Source organism: Cotesia typhae, unplaced genomic scaffold (genome assembly GCF_013202065.1).
Source record: "Cotesia typhae breed Kobodo isofemale line unplaced genomic scaffold, CoteBio_Ctyphae contig_37, whole genome shotgun sequence".
NCBI lineage: Eukaryota > Metazoa > Arthropoda > Insecta > Hymenoptera > Braconidae > Cotesia > Cotesia typhae.
The window spans coordinates 375,424-398,580 of NW_027423745.1; the positions used below are offsets into that span (position 1 = coordinate 375,424).

The window sequence follows — 23,157 nt, forward strand, 5'->3', positions numbered from 1 at the left end:
AACATCACAAAACAAATATAATTACATTAACAGAAATTATGACGGCAAAAAATTTAATATTTGTAGTTGGTTTTGAAACTAGTCAAATCAGTAGTCGTAAACTTTCAACAAATCGCCAAATTTTAAGTATTTTCTTTTACAAACACAAGTCTCTTAAACTAACTATTGACAACAGTGCTGCAGAAGTTGCAAAAGACTTTGTTGAACGAAGATAAGAAATTCAGACATGCAACTGTAAATTCTGTATTATGTAATATACAAACTCTAGAGCTAGATAAACCAAGTAAGACACTTACGAAGATTAATATATCTCTTTTGTATTAATAATAATGATTTTTTTATCAATTACTTCTAATTTTTAGGTACAAGTCAAAGTACATATTTTCATTCATCATCTGAACACGAGCTTGAAAAACCGATTTCATCATTTTCCGATGATTTAAAACGACACACTTTAGATTTAGAAGATCCTTATTCAGAAAATATTAAAAAACAAAGAAAAATCGACGTCGTAAGTCCTGCAGTAGTGAGCGCTCTTGATCGAACGAATACCAGTAACAGAAACGCAGTATATATTCTTGGTGCAGTCTCTGAGTCTTTAGGGATGCCTATAGAAGACACTAACGTAAGCTACAACACTGTTCGAAGACGTCGACTCGAAGCTAGGCAAGATATTGTAGATGATTTAAGGAATAACATTCAATTTCCTGGAAATCTTATCCTTACTGGGATACAAAATTTCTTCAGGATATTTGTATCTACGATAAAGTTGATAGGCTTGTAAATCTTGTATCTGGCTTGAATTTTGAACAATTACTTGGCATACCGAAAATTGAAAGCGGGACAGAAGAGCATCAAGCTATGTCGATAATTGACCTATTGGACAGATGGGGAATTACGAACTGCATCAAAGGCTTATGTTTCGATACCATGGCTTCCAATTCAGGTTAACTAAACTTCAGTCAACGTTTGACAAATCTTCTCTTTTAATTCATTGTGTTTACTATTGTAGGGCCATGCAGTGGTGCATGTGTGTTGTTAGAGCGTATTTAAAAAAAAAATTTCTTTATTTCGCTTGCCGACATCACATGTATGAGTTAGTTCTTTAAAAAGCATGCCAAACTTGTTTACCGGCAATGTCAGGTCCAAATGTATCGACATTTGAAAGATTTCGGCAATCTTGGAAGAATATTGATACTAATGATTACATAACGGGGTTAGATAATGCAATAATTCGCAATAAAATAATGAACGACCGAGACAGTATATTAGAATTCATTTCCAAACATTGTGATGTAAGTATTTTTTTTTATTTTTTTATTTAATTTTAGTTAATTCAAGTTCCTATTAATGTAAAAATATAATTATTTTATCATTTCAGGAGCATCATCCACGAGATGATTACAAAGAATTTCTAGAATTGATATACATTTTCTTAGACGGCACTCAAACTAATCCTATCATTATCAAAGCTCCTGGTGCAACTCATCATGCGAGATGGATGTCCAAGGCCATCTATAGCCTTAAAATGTATATTTTCCAAAAACAATTCAATGTTGGTAGCAAATAAGAATTACTTGGCTTAGGTGATGTTTGTGTTTTCATAAGTATCATTTATGTAAAAGCGTGGTTTAAAGTTCCTTGTCCGCTAAGCGCTCCAGCTCAGGACATATAATTCTTGAAAAAGTTAATTAATTATAAAAATATTAATACAAAAATTTCAGATGCAACTGTATCGACATTTTCACGACATTTATGGTATCTGACAGAAAAACTAGCTGCTATGTCATTTTTCGATTCTAGAATTAGTTTAGAAGTTAAAAAGAAAATGGTAAACGTCATCAAAAAAAAAGAGAACAAAATTGATGAAAAAAGAATAACATTTTTTAAAAATCAACTTAACGCGATTTATTCCAAAGACATTAGTGATTTTATCACAAAAAGAACCTTAGAATTTTTCGACTAACTTCAGTTATCGCCAGATTTTTTAGATATTGAGCCCGAGCACTGGATAGAAAATGATTCTTATAAACTGTGCTTCGATACTATTAAGAGCATCAAGTTTATTAATGCGTGTTAATATATATATATATATATATATATATATATATATATATATATATATATATATATATATATATATATATATATATATATATATATATACTTGAAGATCTGTATGATGGTGTAGAATACCAAAAATTGTGTTCGCCTGGTAATATTTTAGAAAAATGGTTTAATTTTTCTCTGACTTTTAATACAGATGGATGACAAATTTCTAATTCATCTAAGATAAGTGCGTGGCCTGTCTACATTGAAATAAATGAACTACCGCCTCATAAGCGGAAAAAATATGTTTTACTTGCCGCTATTTACGTAGGTAATGAGCATCCAAAAATGAGTAACTTAATACGACCATTTACATTACAAATGCAAAAACTTTTTCGCAAAGGCATTACATGGAAACCATCTGCGACAACCGAGGTTACTTCAAAATTTGTAGTCTTAACTAATTCTCCAGATGCTCCTGCCCGTGCAGCAGTACTGTGTATGAAGCAATTTAACAGCTACTATGGTTGTATTAATTGTTACGCTAAAGGAAAACGTATTGGAAGGAGGCTTGTGTATCCATTTAAACAGTCTTATCGCAGATGACGAACAGAAAAAGAACTAAGGGCTGACATGAAGTACGTCGTAAAAACTGGAAAAATAAAACACGGAGTGAAAGGATATTCAGCGTTAACAGCGTTACCTTTATTTAAAATAAGCAAAGGTTCAATAGTGGAAACAATGCACTCAATTTTTTTGAGTGTCGTCAAGCTGCATATAACAATCTTGCTAAAAAACTGTAGGTACCTCTTATTACATAGTAAATCCAAAAACCTTAGAAATTATTAACCAGACGCTATTATCAATTAGACCTCCATCGCGTCGCTCAAGAAAACCACGGAAAATTCAATTTTACTACCAATGGACAGCATCAGAATGGCGTAACTGGCTAGATTACGTGCCTGTTTGCATTAAATCTGTTTTAGACAATAAATATGTAAACCATTTCAGCTTACTTTCTGAGGCTGTCCATTACTTGAATAGTGATTCCGTAACATTAATTAAGTTAATTGAGCAGAAATTTTATTAAAAGAGTACACTAAATTATTCGAAGAATATTTTGGCTAAGCAAAAATGACATCTAATGTTAATTTATTATTGTATTTGATTGAGTGTATACGAGATTGGGGTTCTATGTGGGTCCACAATGCCTTTATTTTGGAGGTTTGGAACAAAAAAGTTGTGAATTCTTTAACCAGTCCTGTCGGCCAGCAGGATCAAATAGTAACCCGCTTTTTAATACAACGATTTATCAACTTTGCTGCATTTAATCAGTCAATTTCCATCGAGACAAGAAATTTTATAATAAAAAAACTAAAAGTTATTGATGATACGAGCAGGGCAGAACATCGGAACAATTTTTTTGAAGCAACGGAATCTAAAACACGTATACTGTCAACAACTAAATGCAGAGTATTATACGAAGCTGGATACACTCCTGAGAGACTTATAACTTACAAAAATATGCATTTAAATGGTCTTAAATTTTCATCGGTAAATGAAAATAAAGTAACCCAATTTTCAGACTCTTTTATATACAATTGTAAAGATGAAACATTTTGTACGATTCTACAATGATAATGAGATTACAACTGGCATTATTGTAAACATTTTCCAGCATGTGAATTATGGATTTAACACACATCATATACATTCAATTGAGCCTAAGAAAATCTTGAACTTCATTCAAGAAACACGTACAATAAGACCTGCTATACTGATGAGAACTGAAGATTCAACTTTTGCAGTGAAGTTAGCAAATTTGTGGGAAACTGATTAAGAATTTGTAACAGTTTTACCTGCTCAGGTTGGCCCCTAATCAATTTTATAAATAAACAACAAAACTAACAACCAATATAATTATTAGGGCGACACCAGGATTCTTAATCACGGTTCCTGGAACCGGTCCAGAGCTGAGAAATCTTATCTTAGGGTAGAGAGAGTGGAGGAAGGTGCTGTTAAATAATAAATAATTAATTAACAAGATTGATCAATATTTATTAACAATAAAAATTAACAACTTAAGTGCTTATAAAAATTAACTAATTATCACTGACACACTCACACTATAATTAATTAAAACTTATAAACTATAGCCTAACTAACGGCTAACCAGGACCAACGAATCTCTCTGCACAAAGACAACAGTGTGACAGAGATCGTCTAGCCTAACTAACGGCTAACCAGGACTAACTTAACACTATTAACACTCTCTATCACGTATAACCCACACTAATCTTCACACACATAACCCACACTTGTATGATTTTATTTTATAAATTTTAATTTAACATAATTGACTCTACTTAAACTTAGTTAAATATTTTAATTTAATTATTCAATCATTAGTTATTGGTAAAACGATAATTCCAAATTAACAATCAAATTCCATAAGACTTAACGAACATTCGATAGTAAATTTTAACTCCGGATTAAAATATTAGATAGATTAAAATTCCAAAGTAAGTTATAGTCACGGTCTTAACAATACAACAATAACTATTTAAAACAAGAGGCTTAATACCTTGGATTAACTTTGGATAATTAAATTAGTCACAATATAAACTTCTTACAATCACGTTCAAAATTATTAACATAAAATTATTAATTAATTCTGTCTAAAATTTTCCTGTGATATTTTTGACTCAATTAACTGATTTCTTGGACTTAATATCCACGCCAATAATTATCAATTTGGAATAAAATTTAATTTACTTAATTCACGGACTTAATCCCCAAAATTACTAAATTTATCATTAATAAATAAAATAGTTTTACAATATAAAATATTTTCGGTAAATAATTCTTAATAAAATATTCCTAACAAATTTCCAATAGTTTTATCAATTATAAAAATAATCGACACAAGTCAAAATATTCAAATTTTATTTGCTAGAACATTCGCTAGCTAAGTTTTATTTGACCTTTAGTATTGGAATTTACTGCGACACAAAAATGTATTGACGTTTGACCAAAATTCCACGAATAAAAGTTTGTCGATTATTTTCAAGTAACAAAAATTACTCAATTTTTCTTAAGTTGATTATTATAAAATTATAACAATAAATTTAACGAATTTTTCGGGTGTTAATTAATTAATTGATAATTTTTAGTTATTAAATTTTCCCGCAAGGTCAATTGAGAGATTTTCGCGTATAAGCCCCCATGAAAATCACTAAATCCAAACTAGCAAATGTTCAACTAATTATTCTTAATAAAATTTTATATGTAAAATGATTTGAGAAGAGGAAAAATAGACCGAGTGCAAACCGCGGTCCACTTTCCGCCCACGGAATGAAATTAGGTACCTGAGTTTTAGATTCGATGAGAATCCCGATGTCTATCTAACCTGGTGAATTCTCCTGGACAGGTATTGCTCGAGTTTTCCTGGTATCCTTTGTTTTTTTTCACTCTGAGTATCCGACTCCAATTCAAATTATAAATTCCTGTAACAGTAAAACAGTTAATAATTTTGCCTCCAAGATTGAAAAGACAATCTTGATAATTTTCATCGCAGCGTTCCAAAATTATCGTGCGAATATTTAATTACCTGTTTTCTGATAAATAGTGACCGGTGCGGTTGACTATCAAACCTCTTCTGATTTTTTCACACGCCGGCTCCCGAGTACTTACCCATTTTACCTCCCTCTTAATTACTACACGGAAGGCCCCGAAGATCGGGGCGCGCCAGTGCTAAGTCGACTAATTATCGACCTCTGGCGACTTGTCAATTTAGGGTAATTTAACCCTGTTACAAATTACATTACTCAAACCGCTGTCGAAGAAAGATAGGGAGAACATTCATAATGTGAGGCAAATAATAACAATGGTAAGCGGCCACTCAGAAAGACGGTGGTATTTTTTTTTTTTATTTTTTTCTAAGTCTTAATGAACTTTTAGAAAATTGATTCTACAATATAGGTATTAATTGATTTAGAATTTCTTGAACCGTAAAGATATCTTATCATGTGAAGAACTGTTTTTCAAAAAATTTTTTCTATTCGCTTAAACAAATAATTAGTTAACAATTGAAAATCCGTTCCCATAATATAGGTATCATACGATTACAAATTCCATGAATCGTAAAGAAATCCTATCGTGTGGAAAACTTATTTTGGCAGAATATTTTTCATTCGTTTACAAAAATAATTAGTTAGCAAAAAAAAATTTGTTTTCACAATATAAGTATCAAACGATTTCAAATTTCATGAATCTTGAAAATATCCTATGGCGTAGAGAACTTTTTCGAAGAAATTCTTTTTCATGTGTTAAAATAAATAATTAAAAAAAAAAAAAAAAATTAGAAAAACGGTAGACCCTGAAGGCTTTCCGTGCAACTTCCCGCTAATTTTATATCAAATGCTTAAAACTGCACTCCGAGCTCAAAAAGACAATTTATGTTTTATTTTAAGCTCCTTGAGCTTAGAGGGACAACTTTTCTATGCTTTTGAGCTCTTCGAGCTTTTGAGCTCTTCGACAAGTTGAAAAACTGATTGACCTAATTATTGACATAATATAGCATCAATTATAGACACATATAATGCACATGCGTTGAATCATCTGCTTACTCTTATTTATCAAAATTTATTTTTAAGTAATTAATAACATTAAAGACTTGTGACAAAAACTTATTTAGTCGATTCATAAAATTTGAAATCCATAGATACGTATATTCTCGAATCGATTTTTAAAAGTTTATTAACTTATTTGTTTATAAAAAAATAAGTGAGTAAACTTGTGTGAGATTGATTAACTGCCGTTAATTTTCTGAACATAGTATACAATTTGGAATCGATTAGGCATTTTAAAGTGATTTTGAAAAAACATTTTATTTGATTGTCTTACGTTCACGATATCTTACAGATGAATCAACCGATTCTTACAATCGATCAGTAAAGCCATTAAAGGGATTTTTGAAAAAAACCTTTTTTTTGAAATTATTCGTTATCGATATCTCACGAACAAATAAACCGATTTTCACGAGTTGAACGGCAATCGACGTAGTTTTTCGAAGTTGAGAGCTGATGAGTTTTTAAAAACGATAGGTGAAGCTGTTTAAAAGTTATTCCTAAAAAACAGTTTTTTTTTAATAAGCCTAGAAAACAGAATTGGTTCAAATTTTCAGGAAATTTAAGGGCTTTGATAATCATCGAATAGCCACAAAGTAGGTTCTGATCGGTCAAGCTGTTTCGAAGGTATAATCAGTTTACACACACACACACACACACACACACACACACACACACACACACACACACACACACACACACAGGCAGACGTACGGACATCATCATATAAAGAGTTAGGGAAGCTTCCTAGGGCTTTCCAACGTCGAGATCTGTTGAAACCTCGATCTTTGCAAAACACAGTGAAAACAATAACTTCCTGATTTTTGAAATCTTCGATTTTCTTAGCGGAAAGTTAAAAATTGCAAGAAACCATGAAAAATTGAGATTATCAAGATTGAAAATATTAGGAAAACGGTTGACCCTAAAGGCCATCCTTGCAACTTCCCGCCAATTCTGTACCCAAGCGCTTAAAAATACAATTTATAAGTTATTTTGAGCTCATCGAGCACAAAGAAATTGCTTTCCTATGCTTTCCGATCCAAAGTCTAATAGAGATTTGATAAGACACTATTTTGGGGATTTTTAACCGCAATAACGTTAGAATAAAAAAACTGATCTTCACTCGGTTAGCAGCATTCGTCGCAGTTTTTCAAGACTTACGGAGAATCACAAATTTTAAACTGATCTCGCTAGAAATTCCAGAGTTATTCGGAAAAAACACTTTGTAACAGGGTAAAATTACCCTAAATCAATGTCACCGGAGATCGATAATTATTCGACATAGCACTGGCGCGTCTCGATCTTCGGGCCTAAGGAGAGAATAGGAGGGGGGAGTTTTGGGTTAAAATAGGTGAGCCGTGCAGTGGAAAAGGGAGAAGTAGTGTGACCGCCAGACATAGTGCCACGGAAATCAAGAAGGACCGTTCCCGAGAGTAGTGACGAGACGAAGAAAGCCAACTACATCTAGGACTACATCCTCAATGAGTGAGTTAGATCATCGTTTTGTTCATCAAGGTATCAATTATTACTGTGTGGGAAAGAAGTGGACCGCGGTTTACCTAATACCCAATTACTTCTCCTAATTAATTATTATTGGATCGTTGAATCGACGATTATTTCAATAAATAATAGTTGAACATTTGCAGGTTTTGGATTGCGTGATTGTCCTGGGGGCTCATACCCGAGAATCACTCAATCGACCTTGCGGGAAAATTTTAACGACTAAAAAATTATCAATTAATTAATTAACATCCGAGGAATTCGTTAAATTTATTGTTGTAATTTTTGCAATAATTAATTTAAGAAAAATTGAGTAATTTTGTCGCGTGAAAAATAATCGACAAACTTGTATTCGTGGAATTTTGGTCGAGCGTCAGTACATTTTTGTGTCGCAGTAAATTCCAATGCCCAAGGTCAAGTAAAACTTCGTTAGCGTATGTTCTAGCAAATAAATCTGAATGTTTTCGACTTGTGTTGATTATTTTCATAATTGATAAAACTAGTAGAAAATTGTTGATAAGATTTCATTAAGAATTAATTATTGAAAATATTGTATATCATGAAATTATTTTGTCGTGAGGAAATTTAGTAATTTTGGGGATTAAGTCCGTGAATTAGTTAAATTAGTTTTTATTCCAAATTGATAATCATCGGCGTCGGCATTAAGTCCAAGAAATTTGATTATTCTGAGTAGAAAATGTCACAGTAAAAAATTTAGTCATAATTAGTTAATTAAACTTGTGTTAATAATGTTGAACGTGATTGTAAAAATTTATATTGTGATTAATTTAATTGGCAAAAGTTAATTCAAGGTTGTAACACTTTTACCTGCTCAGGTTGGCCCCTAATCAATTTTATAAATGAATAAACAAAACTAATAACAATATAAATATCAGGGCGCCACCAGGATTTTTAATCACGGTTCCTGGAACCGGTCCAGAGCTGGGAAATCTTATCTTAGGGTCGAGAGAGTGGAGGAAGGTGCTGCTGAATAATAAATAATCAATTAACAATATATCGATATTTATTATCAATAAAAAAAAAACTTAACAGTGTTTGACTTGAAATTAGTGAACAAAATTCATTCACTCACGCACTAACCACACTTAACAATATCTTATTCTCGACGAGCCCCTCCCGGCGTCTACCCGTCGATTTCTAACACGTGCCCCTCCCAGCGTCTACACGGGATGGGCTCCTCCCGGCGTCTACCCGATTTCTAAACCTATAATCACACGCACAGAGACGAATCATATACCGGGATCGTTGGCTCACAGGAGTAACAGCCCAGTGACGAAACGTAGACCTAGATACTCCTGCAGCTTATACACACTTTACTACAGAACAACAGCCCAGCGACGAAACATAGACCTAAATGTTCTGCAGCTCACTCTCATAACCCGCTCCAGCTACAGCAGTAACAGCCCAGCGACGAAACATAGACCTAATTACTCTGCAACTCACTCATAACCCACACTTGTCTCACACTAACACTACTGACTTGACTCTGATTGATTTTTACTTTATAAATTTTATTTTAACAAAATCGACTGTAATTAAATTTAATTAAATATTTTTAATTAATTATTCAATCATTAGTAATTTAATAAAACGACAAACAATATTCAATTTACAACCGATTTCTAACTAACTATTACAATTCTCAAATTCCAATTGTTAATTTTAATTCTATTAAAATATTCTATTAAAATTAGATGGATTAAAATTCCTCAGTAACCTATTGTCATGGTCTTAAGAATATAATAATACTTATTTAGAACAAAAGGTCTTGATACCTTGGATTAACTTTTGATAATTAAATAAATCACAATATAACTTTTACGATCACGTTCACAATTATTAACATAAGTTTATTAATTAATTCTGACTAAACTTTTACTGTGACAATTTTGACTAAATTAACCGATTTCTTGGACTTACTGTCCACGCCGATAATTATCAAATTGGAATAAAAACTAATTTAACTGATTCACGGACTTAATCCTAAAAATTACTTAATTTCCACGTGACAATATAAATTAATTTCGATAATTTTCCACTATATATTATTTTCAACAATTAATTCTTAATATAAAACTCTTAATAATTAATTCTTAATATAAAATATTATCAATAATTTTCTACTTGTTTTATCCATTATAAAAAATTCGGCACAAGTCGAAATATTCCATTTTTATTAACTAGAACATTCGCTACCTAAGTTTTGCTTGACCTTGGGTATTGGAATTTACTGCGACACAAAAACTGATGCTTGACCAAAATTCCACGAATAAAAATTTGTCGATTTTTTTTCAATGGCAAAAATCAATCAATTTTACTAAGTTAATTACTATAAAAATAAATTTAACGAATTTTCAGATGTTAATTAATTGATTCATAATTTTTAGTTATTAAAATTTTCCCGCAAGATCGATTGAGTGATCCTCGGGTATAAACCCCCATGAAAATCACTAAATCCAAAACTAGCAAATGTTCCACTATTAATTTATTAATAATCGTCGATTAAACGATCCATAATAATTAAATAGGAGAAGTAACTGGGTATTCGGTAAACCGCGTTCCACTTCTTTCCCACAGAGTAATAATTGATACCTTGACGAACAAAACGATGATCTAACTCACTCGTTGAGGATGAAGTCCTAGTTGTAGTTGGCTTCCTTCGTCTCGTCACTACTCCGGGAATCGGTCCTTCTTGATTTCCGTGGCACTCAGTCTGGCGGTCACACTACTTCTCCCTTTTTCACTGCACGGCTCACCTATTTTAACCCAAACTCACCCCCTCCTATTCTCCCTTTAGGCCCGAAGATCGAGACGCGTCGGTGCTATGTCGAATAATTATCGATATCCGATGACTTATCGATTTAGGGTAATTTTACTCTGTTACAAGGTATTAAGACCTTTTGTTTTAAATAGTTATTGTTATATTCTTAAGACCCTGACAATAGGTTACTTAGGAATTTTAATCTGTTATATCCGGCGTCGCCTCATATAACACTCAGGGTCTCTGCCTCGCGACGAAAAGTGCACCGCTTGCACTTTGATGGACAATCGCACGGACAACACCTCGATCACGCTATGAACACACCGTGCCCACGTTCTGTCAAACTAGCAATTTTAGACCAATAACTAAATTCAATTCCCCTCCAAAAGTCGCGACCCGAGTCTTCAAAAACCCTAAGCACCACGGAACGCGCGTTCAATCTTTTATCAAAGAATACGAGGGAAGGTATCCTCGTAGAACCCGTGTGTGTCTTTGTACCGCGTTACGTACGAGGCGGTATAAAGCACTAGGTCGCTTATACAGATTTCTAAATTCACTGTCCTATTTGATTCTTTAATTTATATCTTCTACGAACCGCGCCAGTGGGCTCTTCGAGCAGGAACGAGGGGCCCGTTATCCGTAGTGATATCTTTCTCTAAATTCTAACTTTTGATCTATTAATTAATTAAAGGCGAATCTAAGTATCCGCCTGAGTCGTTACTCTGTTCACGAACTCATAATAAAACATTCTAAATCATAAAATTTAGTTATAAGTGAATAGTTATTAAGTGAAATATTGTGCATTGAGTGCGCCACGCCCGTAGGGCTAAATATCGAATAAACGGTAAAACCCCGAATATCGTGGAATCCATCATTTCTAAGATTAGTTCCCGAACCTCTTTCATTACATCGATCTCAACCACGGGGGAAGGAAGAGAAACCAGTCCAGGATCTACCGATCGGCAATTCAAAATCCCAACTAACAATTAAATTCATAAGGAACGGCAGTAAGTTCAGTTTTGTTATCGACTTCTCTCTGAATTCGCCATTAGGAACCCTGGTTACCAGGAGGCGTTCGAAATCCACATTAAAAATAAAACTCTTGTAGTTACCTACAAGAGAAAATCTATCACAAAACATGTCCGAGCCTCCTCAAGGCCCACTCTATCAATTGATTATTTAACTATAATTAATTCGGACATAACAAATCTATCTAATATCTTAATACAGAGTTAAAATTACAATAGGAATTTTGAAACTGAATGTTCGTTAAGTCTTTTAGAATATGATTGTTGATTTGGAATTATCGTTTTACCAGTAACTAATCATTGAATAATTAAATTAAAATATTTAACTAAAATTTATTACAGTCAATTTTATTAAAATAAAATTTATAAAATAAAAATAAAATAAAGTCAAATCAGTAGTGTGAGTGTGAAACAAGTGTGGGTTATGTATGAGTTGCAGAGTATCTAGGTCTACGTTTGGTCACTGGGCTGTTACTGTTGTAGCTGAAGCGGGTTACGAGAGTGTGCTGCAGAACATCTAGGTCTACGTTTGGTCACTGGGCTGTTGTTCTGTAGTAAAGTGTGTATAAGCTGCAGGAGTATCTAGGTCTACGTTTGGTCACTGGGCTGTTACTCCTGTAAGCCGAGTCAGCGATCCCGGTATATGATTAGTCTCTGTGCGGGTGTATAGGTTTAGTTAAACGGGTAGACGCCGGGAGGGGCTCGTCGAGAATAAGATATTGTTAAGTGTGGTTAGTGTGTGAGTGAATGAATTTTGTTAACTTGTTTTAAGTCAAACACTGTTAAGTTTCCTTTTATTGTTAATAAATTTTGATCGATCTTGTTAATTAATTATTTATTATTCAACAGCACCTTCCTCCACTCTCTCTACCCTAAGATTAAGATGTCTCAGCACTGGACCGGTTCCAGGAACCGTGATTAAAAAATCCTGGTGGCGCCCTAATAATTGTATTGGTTGTTAGTTTTGTTTATCTATTTATAAAATTGATTAGGGGCCAACCTGAGCAGGTAAAACTGTTACAACTTTTTTTCTGTTTTCTTTTGTTCACGACATCTCTCGAACAAATTAACTGATTTCGACCGGACTGGTGGCGATCGACGTGATTTAAGGTGAAGAGCTGATAAGTTTTTGGAGTTGAACCATCAAGCCGTTTGAAAGTTATTCCAAAAAAACCACACTTAAAAAAAATTTTTTTTTAGTTTCTTGAAGATTTCTCAAAATCTATTGATCTGAATTGGTCCAAATAGTTTTCAAAATCTAAAATTGGTCAAGCTGTTTTAAATTACACCAACCGCGATCAAATCGACCAAGCCGTTCGAAAGTGATAAGAGGTTTACACACACACACACACACACACACACACACACACACACACACACACACACACACACACACACACACACACACACTGTGAATACTTCGCAGAGTTGAAACAATAACTTCCTGATTTTTTAAAACACCAGCACACATAAAAGATTAAGTAGAATGTGCATTTCACCGGACTTACTTTCGGATACGAATTTTGATCGGCTGAATTCGAATTCGAGGCCAGTTTGATCCCTACACCCTCGAAATTTTGAGAAGACTTCAAAATACCGTAAAAATGATGAAAATTGGCAGTTTTAATTATAAAAAAATGTTCTGGAACTAAACTAAGTGTGATTTTCATGTATTTTGATCCGCTAAATATGAATCGAAAGTTTGTTGAGACGACGCGCGATTTTAAATGTGAATAAATCTCACAAAATTCTTGAAAATTCCGAAAAAATAAAGTTTTTATGGTAAAAAAACTTCTTCTGGTCCAATTCATATAAAATTTTATATCTTTTGATGTTTTCAATTCGCATCTAAATTTATTTTAGTCTATTCACCCTCTATAGCTGAAAAAATTCCAAAAATTCTAAAAATTACCATTCATAACAAAAAGAAATTTTTTGATCATGATTAAATGCCTAAAATAAATACTCTATAACGTAGATATATCAAATAACTTGAAGTCTGTGATAAACTCAAGACATAAAGATAGAAAAAAAAATGATTTTTACGAATCCTAAACTTTCCTTCGTTTTTGTCGCACTCTATTATCCTCAAATCATTTTCGTAGTGGATTCCTCTTTCGTTTACGATTTTCTTCGGTTACTTTTTTTGTTAACATCCAACAAAAATCTGCTATTATGTTAACGCTCCAATTTCCTTGGTATATACTCTTCATTTCACTGATGTTTTGGTGGAAACATTCCCCCGGTTCTTCACTATAGTCTCCACAATTGTCAGGGAAGTAGTCAAGATGAGAATCTAAAAAGGGTAATTTAAGATTCATTAAACAACCAAAATTTTTGTAGTTTTCCAGCAATGCGTCAACTAAAGTGCTGCAATCCTCACTTCTGTTATTTACGAAAAAGTTTTGTGAATTATTTTTGAAGCTTACCCAAGCTGCTTTTTCTGTTGCGTTCATTGTTTCTTCAAAATTTGCATCCTGAAATAAAGATCGTATTTGGGGTCCATCAAAAATTTTCTCTTTCAATTTCACATCACTTATTGCAGGGAACTTTCCTCTCAAGTACGCAAAACAATCACCATCTTTATTCAGAGCTTTCACGTACTGTTTTGTGAGTTCCAATTTGATATGTAGTAGTGGCAGCAAATATTTGAAAGGCTGAATCAGGGGTGGTCGTATAACGTTATGGGAACCTGGATTCAATGCAGATCTTGATAGTCATTCTCTATTGACATAGTGATTTTTCCGGTCTCTGCTATTAAACAAACATAAATAGCAAGGATATTTGGTGAATTCCGAGTTAAGCTGACCTTAAAAAAGTGTTGCACTTTTGAGATCTCCACAAATTTTCCAGTTATGCTCTAAATATTTTATTTTTCCCAATACAATCTGTAAATTTTCATAAATTTCTTTCAGTTTTGTCGAATGAGCTATTGGAATCGGTGCAAATTCATTCCCAATATGAAGCAAAACAGTTTTAAGACTTCGTTTCGACGAACCAATAACAAGTCTCCACTCATCGTGGAGACTTTTTATCTTGTTTTTTTTTGTTTTTTTTTTCTCACCGGGTTAATATCATGTTACATTGACTACAAATCGTATGTAGAACCCATACTGAATCCAAATTAGTAATTTGAAGACCAAAACGTTCTTTATAAATTTGTTTGATCTTATCAGATAACGATCTTCGATTCCTTTCTACATTGATTTCTCCACAAATGTAACAAAATGAATCACGACTTTCATTACACAGTTGAGAATTACTTCTTAAAATAGTATACACTCCAGTAGCCAAGTTTCCCACTTCTAAAGAGCTGCAGTCGCTTGATGACGACGCCTGCGAGCCTGCTTTCTCACCCTGACCAGACGCCGATACTGGGGCTCCGATTCCCTGCATCGTAAAGTACTTATTACTTGTACCTGCCATGACGGCACACACGCCGTTAACCCAGGGACTCTGCCAGATGGTTCTGTTGCCCACCGTCACCACGTAGAAGTGCCCTGGTTACAGGCACAAGTAATTAAGTCTTCAAAAATCAGAAACGAGAATAAAAAAACCAAAAAATTACTTTTTTCGAAATTTTAGAGGGTTTGTGTGATTTCTTTACATTTATAATGTAAATGACTCGTGGTCTCAATAAAGTTTCAATTCATATTCAGCAGATCGAAATACATGAAAATCAGGCTTAGTGTAGTTCCAAAACATTTTTTTATCATTAAGACTGCCAATTTTCATCATTTTTACAGTTTTTTGAAGTTTTCTAGAAATCTCGAGGGTGTAGGGGTTGAACTGACCTCGAATTCGGATTCAGCGGACCAAAATACGTACTCGTAGGTAGGTCTGGTCAAATGCACATTCTACTTAATTTTTTTTGTGTGCCGGTGAAATCTTCTATCTTCTTAGCGGGAAATTTAAAATTTTTAGATTCAGATCGAGTATAATATTTATGAACTTTTTTTCAGTGGTCAGCAATCAGGACTTACAAAATATCCCTGCTTTTTATGTTTATGGGTGTTACGTTCTCGCAAATTTTAAATACAAGTAAAAATAAATCAATAATTATTTAAATCATTTAATTATTATCCGAGGTATTTCGTAACGGAAATACCTCGAGATAACCGATTTTTAGAACGTCAACGCAGCCCAGTAGATTAAACAGTCTACGTTGTGGGATTTGTACTGCATTGATGTTCTCAAAGGGTAACCTGTGATGCAACGTTGCTAAAAAAACATTATAAAAACTTATTGTAATAATTATAAAAGATCCATTCTGTCTTTAGACTTCATCTGAGGCCGTCAGTCCGAGGACTCAGCAGAGGATCAATCTTTGCTGGTCCGAGGCTGAGCCTGTCAACTCGTTAATAATAAATCCTGTTAATTGTTAATCAATTATGGAAATTTATTAAAACCCTCAACCCAGAGGAGAGTGCTTATCAGCGTTCCACGCTGGTTCCTTTACCTAGAGTGCTGACCAGCATTCAGGAACCCTATCCTAAAAATATCCTAACTATGGCCCCCAGGGTGTGAGCGCATATTGGCTGTTCTCAGCATGGTGAAATCGCCCAGAGCGCTAGCCAGCGTTCAGGCACTCTAACTATTACCTACCTGTAGGCAATTAAAGTAAAAAGTAAAATATTAAACTATATATTTTATAAATTAAAAATTGAATTATATTTTATAAAGTACTTCGCGGAAGAATCAGTGACAAGGCCCACCTGGAGTCTATTGACATCCTAATGAGGTCAAAATCTGGACTTAAATAAATGATTTAAATTTTAATTAATGATACCTAAAATTTGGGAACGTAACATGGGATAATCGAAATCGGGAAAATCACCATGTGAAGAAAGAATGGCTACCGAGAGGAAACTTGGATCTTGGTTCTCACAGTGTAATACGATTATCGCTAATTGATCTTTCTAAATACCTACTACCACCACTTCATATTAAGCGTGGTCTTATGAAGCAGTTCATTAAAGCTCTGAAAAAGGATAGTAATCGTCTTACATAGTGGAGGAAAAATTTTCTAGCTACAATTGATGCCAAATTAAACGAAAGAATTTTCAATAGGCTTCAAATTCGGACTTTATTTCTGGACGATAACTTCCTTTATGAAATAGACGACATTGAAAGAGCAGCATGTTCGAGTTTTAAAGATATGTCACAAAATTTTTTGAGAAATAATAATAGTGGAAATTATGAAAATTTAGTTGAAGCGTTGTTGGAGAATTACGATAATATAGGTTGCTTAATAAATCGTACATTGAATGTCTTACATTCTTACCTATGACAATTTACTGTCAATCTTGGCGACTACAGTGAAGCGCAAGGCGACTGATTCCACGAAGACATAACTGAAAGGTAGAGTCGATATCAAGGAAAGTATAACGTTAATATGATGGCAGATCATTACTGGACATTGAAGAGCGATGTACCCGATGAAAACAGATCTACAGATTCGGTAGAATCTGGTGCCAAGTTCCGTTCATTCCGTTCTAAACGGAGCGCCAGACTACCGAATGTATTTACCGTAAACAGAACGATATTTTTAGGTTGTAAAATTTTATTAATTCTACAGAACTTTTTTTTCTCCAATAGTACTCTATAATTATACACTATATGTTATATTATCAATATTAATTGATAATGGTCATTGAAAATAATAAATTCTATTTAAAATTAATTAAATTCTCTAGCATAAACTATAGCGACCCAGATTTTTAGATTTTGAACTTTTTTCTTATGGAGAAAGTGACTTGCCACAGACTAAGAAAATAAAAGAAATAGTAACAATCATCAATATTACAAAAACCATGGAAATTTATTTTACGATTTTATAAAATATAAATATTATGATTGATTTGTCTATCAATCTAAACCAAAGGATATACTTGATGGAATTTTATTAATGCTTATTATTAGTTACTCTACGAGAAATAAAAGTTTAACGTGATTTTATTGTTACAATGGTATGAGCACTAATTTTCCGCGGCAAAAGTACATAATTTGAATTGAAAATTTTTTCAATCACATAAAATGTTGGAATTTTTTTTTTAAATTAAAATCTCTAGAATTTACTATCTATCAACTTTACATATGAATTTTTTTAAATTAACTTTTTTTTAAATTAAGTATTATTTATTAACTAGAGTCAATATCTACAAGAGCTCACATTGTTTGGGTTTAGTTTCTATGTAATAGTCAGCTGATTATTGCCTAAGTAATTCTGGTTGAGTGTTTTACAGATATAGGTGGCACTGCTATACTGCGACCGAACTGCGCGGACATTCAAAACGACAATATTCTGTACATAATGCTTATATTCATTATGAGTTTGGTAAATCGTATTATTTACTAACAACAGTATGATAATAACAATAATCAATAGTAATAATCATCACGACAATAATAACAATAAAAATAAAGATAATTTCGATAATTATTATAATGTTAAGAATAAATTAATGATCATACTAATGATAACGATAATAATTTTGATTAGTGTTATTATTCTACTACATAATTAGGTATTGTGGTATTAGATTTAGATTAACAATGTCCTAAATTATAAAAAACATAGAAGTTTTTTCTACGATTTTATAAAATATAAATATTATGATTGATAATTCAAGTCTATCAATCTCAACCTAAGAATATACGCAGCTTACTTACATGAACTTTAGCAATGCTATTAGTTACTCTACGAGAAATAAAAGTTTAACGTAATTTTATTGTTACAATGGTTTGTGCACTAATTTTCCGCGGCAAAAGTACACAAGTTGAATTGAAAATTTTTTCAATCACATAAAATGTTGAAATTTTTTTTTAAAAATAAAATCTCTAGAATTTACTATCTATCAACTTTACATATGAATTTTTTTAAATTAACTTTTTTTTAAATTTAGTATTATTTATTAACTAGAGTCAATATCTACAAGAGCTCACATTGTTTGGGTTTAGTTTCTATGTAATAGTCAGCTGATCATTGCCTTAGTAATTCTGTTCGAGTGTTCTACAGACATAGGTGGCACTGCTATACTGCGACCAAACTGCGCGAACATTCAAAACGACAATATTCTTTACATAATGCTTATATTCATTATGAATTTGATGAATCGTTTATTATTTACTAACAACATAATTATCATAATAATAATATGTAATAAAAATAATCATGCTAATAATAACAATAAAAATGAAGATAATACTGATAGTTATTATAATGATAACAATAGATTGATGTTAAAAATAATTGCATTCATAATATTGAACAATACGATTATTTTATTAAATTATTAAGGATTGTGGTATTAAATCTAAATTCACAATTTCCTAAATTACAAAAAATATAAAAAATTTTTCCTACGATTTTATAAAATATAAATATTATGATTGATAATTCAAGTCTATCAATCTCATCCAAAAGATATACGCGACTAATTTTCATGAAATTTTATCGATGCTACTAGTTTCTTTACGGAAAAGAAAAGTTTAATTTATTTTTATAATAATTTTATGAACATTTCATATCCGTGTGAAAAGTACAAACTTTAAATTAAGAATGTAAAAAAATTTCTTATGAATACAAAAAAATTTACAGAGTAAACTACTAACTAAACTATCCAACAACCTTCTATGTGTGTGTTGTTAAACATATTGTTCTAATTTAATTTAATTTATTAACCAGACCAAATCTACAGATTCGGTAGAATCTGGCGCCAAGTTCCGTTCAAAAATTCCATTGTAAACGGAGCGCCAGACTACCGAATGTGTTTACCGTAAGCAGAACGATATTTTTAGGTTGTAAAATTTTATTAATTCTACAGAACTTTTTATTCTCCAATATTACTCTATAATTATTCATTATATGTTATATTATCAATATTAATTGATAATGGTCATTGAAAATAATAAATTCTATTTAAAATTAATTAAATTCTCTAGCACAAACTATAGCGACCCAGATTTTTAGATTTTGACTTTTTTCTTATGGAGAAAGTGACATGCCACAGACTAAATAATTCGATAATGTATGGTAACTCTCCACTAGATGGGAGACTACAGTTAAAAAAAAAAGTTATGAGCTTGCGTCGATGCTCACTAGGGCTCGTCAATGTTACTCTAACACAAACTGTAGTTAGAAAGTTCGAAATCGAAAATAAAAGAAATAGTAACAATCATCACCAATATTATAAAAACCATGGAAATTTATTTTACGATTTTATAAAATATAAATATTATGATTGATAATTTGTCTATCAATCTAAACCAAAGGATATACTTGATGGAATTTTATTAATGCTTATTAGTTACTCTACGAGAAATAAAAGTTTAACGTGATTTTATTGTTACAATTGTTTGTGCACTAATTTTCCGCGGTAAAAGTACATAATTTGAATTGAAAATTTTTTCAATCACATAAAATGTTAAAATTTTTTTTTTTAAATAAAATCTCTAGAATTTACTATCTATCAACTTTACAGATGAATTTTTTTAAATTAACTTTTTTTTAAATTAAGTATTATTTATTAACTAGAGTCAATATCTACAAGAGCTCACATTGTTTGGGTTTAGTTTCTATGTAATAGTCAGCTGATCATTGCCTAAGTAATTCTGATCGAGTGTTTTACAGATATAGGTGGCACTGCTATACTGCGACCGAACTGCGCGGACATTCAAAACGACAATATTCTTTACATAATGCTTACATTCATTGAGTTTGATGAATCGTATTATTTACTAACAACATAATTATCATAATAATAATATGTAATAAAAATAATCATGCTAATAATAACAATAAAAATGAAGATAATACTGATAGTTATTATAATGATAACAATAGATTGATGTTAAAAATAATTGCATTCATAATATTGAACAATACGATTATTTTATTAAATTATTAAGGATTGTGGTATTAAATCCAAATTCACAATTTCCTAAATTACAAAAAGTATAAAAAATTTTTCCTACGATTTTATAAAATATAAATATTATGATTGATAATTCAAGTCTATCAATCTCATTCAAAAGATATACGCGACTAATTTTCATGAAATTTTATCGATGCTACTAGTTTCGTTACGGAAAATAAAAGTTTAATTTATTTTTATAATAATTTTATGAACATATCATATCCGTGGGAAAAGTACAAACTTTAAATTAAGAATGTAAAAAAATTTCTTATGAATACAAAAAAATTTACAGAGTAAACTACTAACTAAACTATCCAACAACCTTCTATGTGTATGTTGTTAAACATATTGTTCTAATTTAATTTAATTTATTATCCAGACCAAATAGATAATACGCTAAACATTGTTTGAGTTTTACTTTCTTCGGATATACCAGCTGTTCAGGATCTCGAGAATTCTCATTAAGCAGTGTGTACATTCTATGATCTTTTGGTCATTTCCTGTAGGTGGCATTGTTATTCGATTGAGCGGGTTTCAAATAATCATAATTTTTAGATAATTCGTATTGTAATTATGCGTTTGATGCATTGTCTTATTTACTAGCAACAATATCATAATAATAATAAATGATAATTTAGGAGCTGATTTTTAAAATGGTATTAAAGTAAAATTTCAATTATTTGAAAGAGCTTTCGTTGTAAGAGAACAATTTCCATTATGCTTGAGTTATGCAGTAACTATTGATAAGAGTCAAGGTTTAAGTTTAAAAAATGCCATCATTGAAGCAGGGAACACCATTTTTAATGTTGGTCAAATATATGTAGCCCTATCTCGTGTAACAGAGTTACGTGGACTACATTGAATCAATTTTGATCCTCATTCCGTTAAAGCAAGCTCTTCAGCAATTAAAGAATATAATCGTTTAAGAAAAATTTATCGGTCTGATTTACCTACCATACCAATTCCTGATACACTTTGGCAAAAAGTATGGGACATGATTTGGGCAGTTGAAGAACATTCTATTCAAATTGAACTCAAAAATGCGAAAAAAGCTTCTCTTAGTTTATTAGATTGTCGAGGTATCGAAAACTGTGATAACGTTTCCGATGGTCTTAATTCAATTATTCAATGTATGTTTAATAATACAATAATTAGGACATTATTAATCAATCATGGCCTAAAGTATCAATCTGTCAACAATAAACTTAGTAATTTATTTAGCAAATATAATAATCGCGAATTACTTCTAAAGTCCAGTGACATTAAAGAGTCATTAATAGAGCAGCCTTATTCTATGACAAATAACGATCCTGTATCAGTATTTCTTAAAATTTGTAATGATAATTGTGATATTAGAAATTTAGTACAATTTAAATTAGAAATTAATGATCGATGCAAAACATGCAATTATTTTAATTCTTACAGTATACTAGAAAATGTATTACATGTTTCAATATACACTACTGGAAAAAATTAAGGGATCAAAAAAAAATTCCAAATTTTTCGGTAGTTTTCAACAGGCCGTAACTTTGAGAGAAATGGTCGTACAGGAAATAAAAAAAAAGTAAATTGTAGCTCCAAGTGTCTAGTTTTTGGATTAGAACTTCAAAATTTTGTAGCCTCCGCGGTTTCTGAGTAATCGTAGAAAAACCAGCAATAAAAAAATTCTCAAAATTTTTTTAATTTTTTTTTTGGTCTACGGGCGTGGAAAAAAATTTTTTAGCTTAACCACCATAAGAATCGGATACTTTGTTCATTTAGCTTTAATTTCTTTTTTTAAACACCCTGATACGTCCACTCCTCACTGAGATATCGGTCTTCAAATGGAAAAGGATCTTTTTGTCTTTGATTATCGATATCTCAGCAACCAATGATCGCACAGAAAGTTAAAGGTGGGTTTCAAGAACTTGAATGAATTCCCCTTAACGACTGTCCATTGTTTTTTCGAAAAAAAATTTTTTCTTTCCGTCACATGAATTTGAAAATGCAACAAAAAAGGGCTTTTAGTGGTTTTTGGAAAATCAAGCGCTGGATCGAAAATATTGAGGAAACCACTAATGTTAAGTGTGCCTTTTACAGTTCAATATGTCCACAAAAACCCTACAAAGAATCAAATTAATCCAGCCAGCCGTTTTTTTGTTTCACTTGATCGAATTTTTGAAAAAATTAAAGGATAACGTTTTTTGCTCTGAAAAGCTCATAATTTTTAAAAATGAGAAAAAAAAATGGTTTTTTCGAGCTTTTTCCACATT

At 31.8% G+C, this 23,157-nt stretch overlaps 1 protein-coding gene and 1 long non-coding RNA gene across 2 annotated transcripts in view; one reads left to right on the plus strand and one right to left on the minus strand.

Moving 5' to 3' along the window:
- Positions 1-23,157, minus strand: part of LOC141526874 (neurexin 1-like) — a 703,605-nt gene that overhangs the window by 353,578 nt on the left and 326,870 nt on the right. The gene's annotated exons all lie outside the window — the stretch shown is intronic.
- The window catches only part of LOC141526878 (uncharacterized), a 254,810-nt gene continuing 244,139 nt past the window's right edge, over positions 12,487-23,157 (plus strand). Inside the window, exon 1 of the long non-coding RNA XR_012479089.1 lies at positions 12,487-12,573. This is a non-coding gene — a long non-coding RNA (uncharacterized LOC141526878). The remainder of the gene's footprint in view (positions 12,574-23,157) is intronic.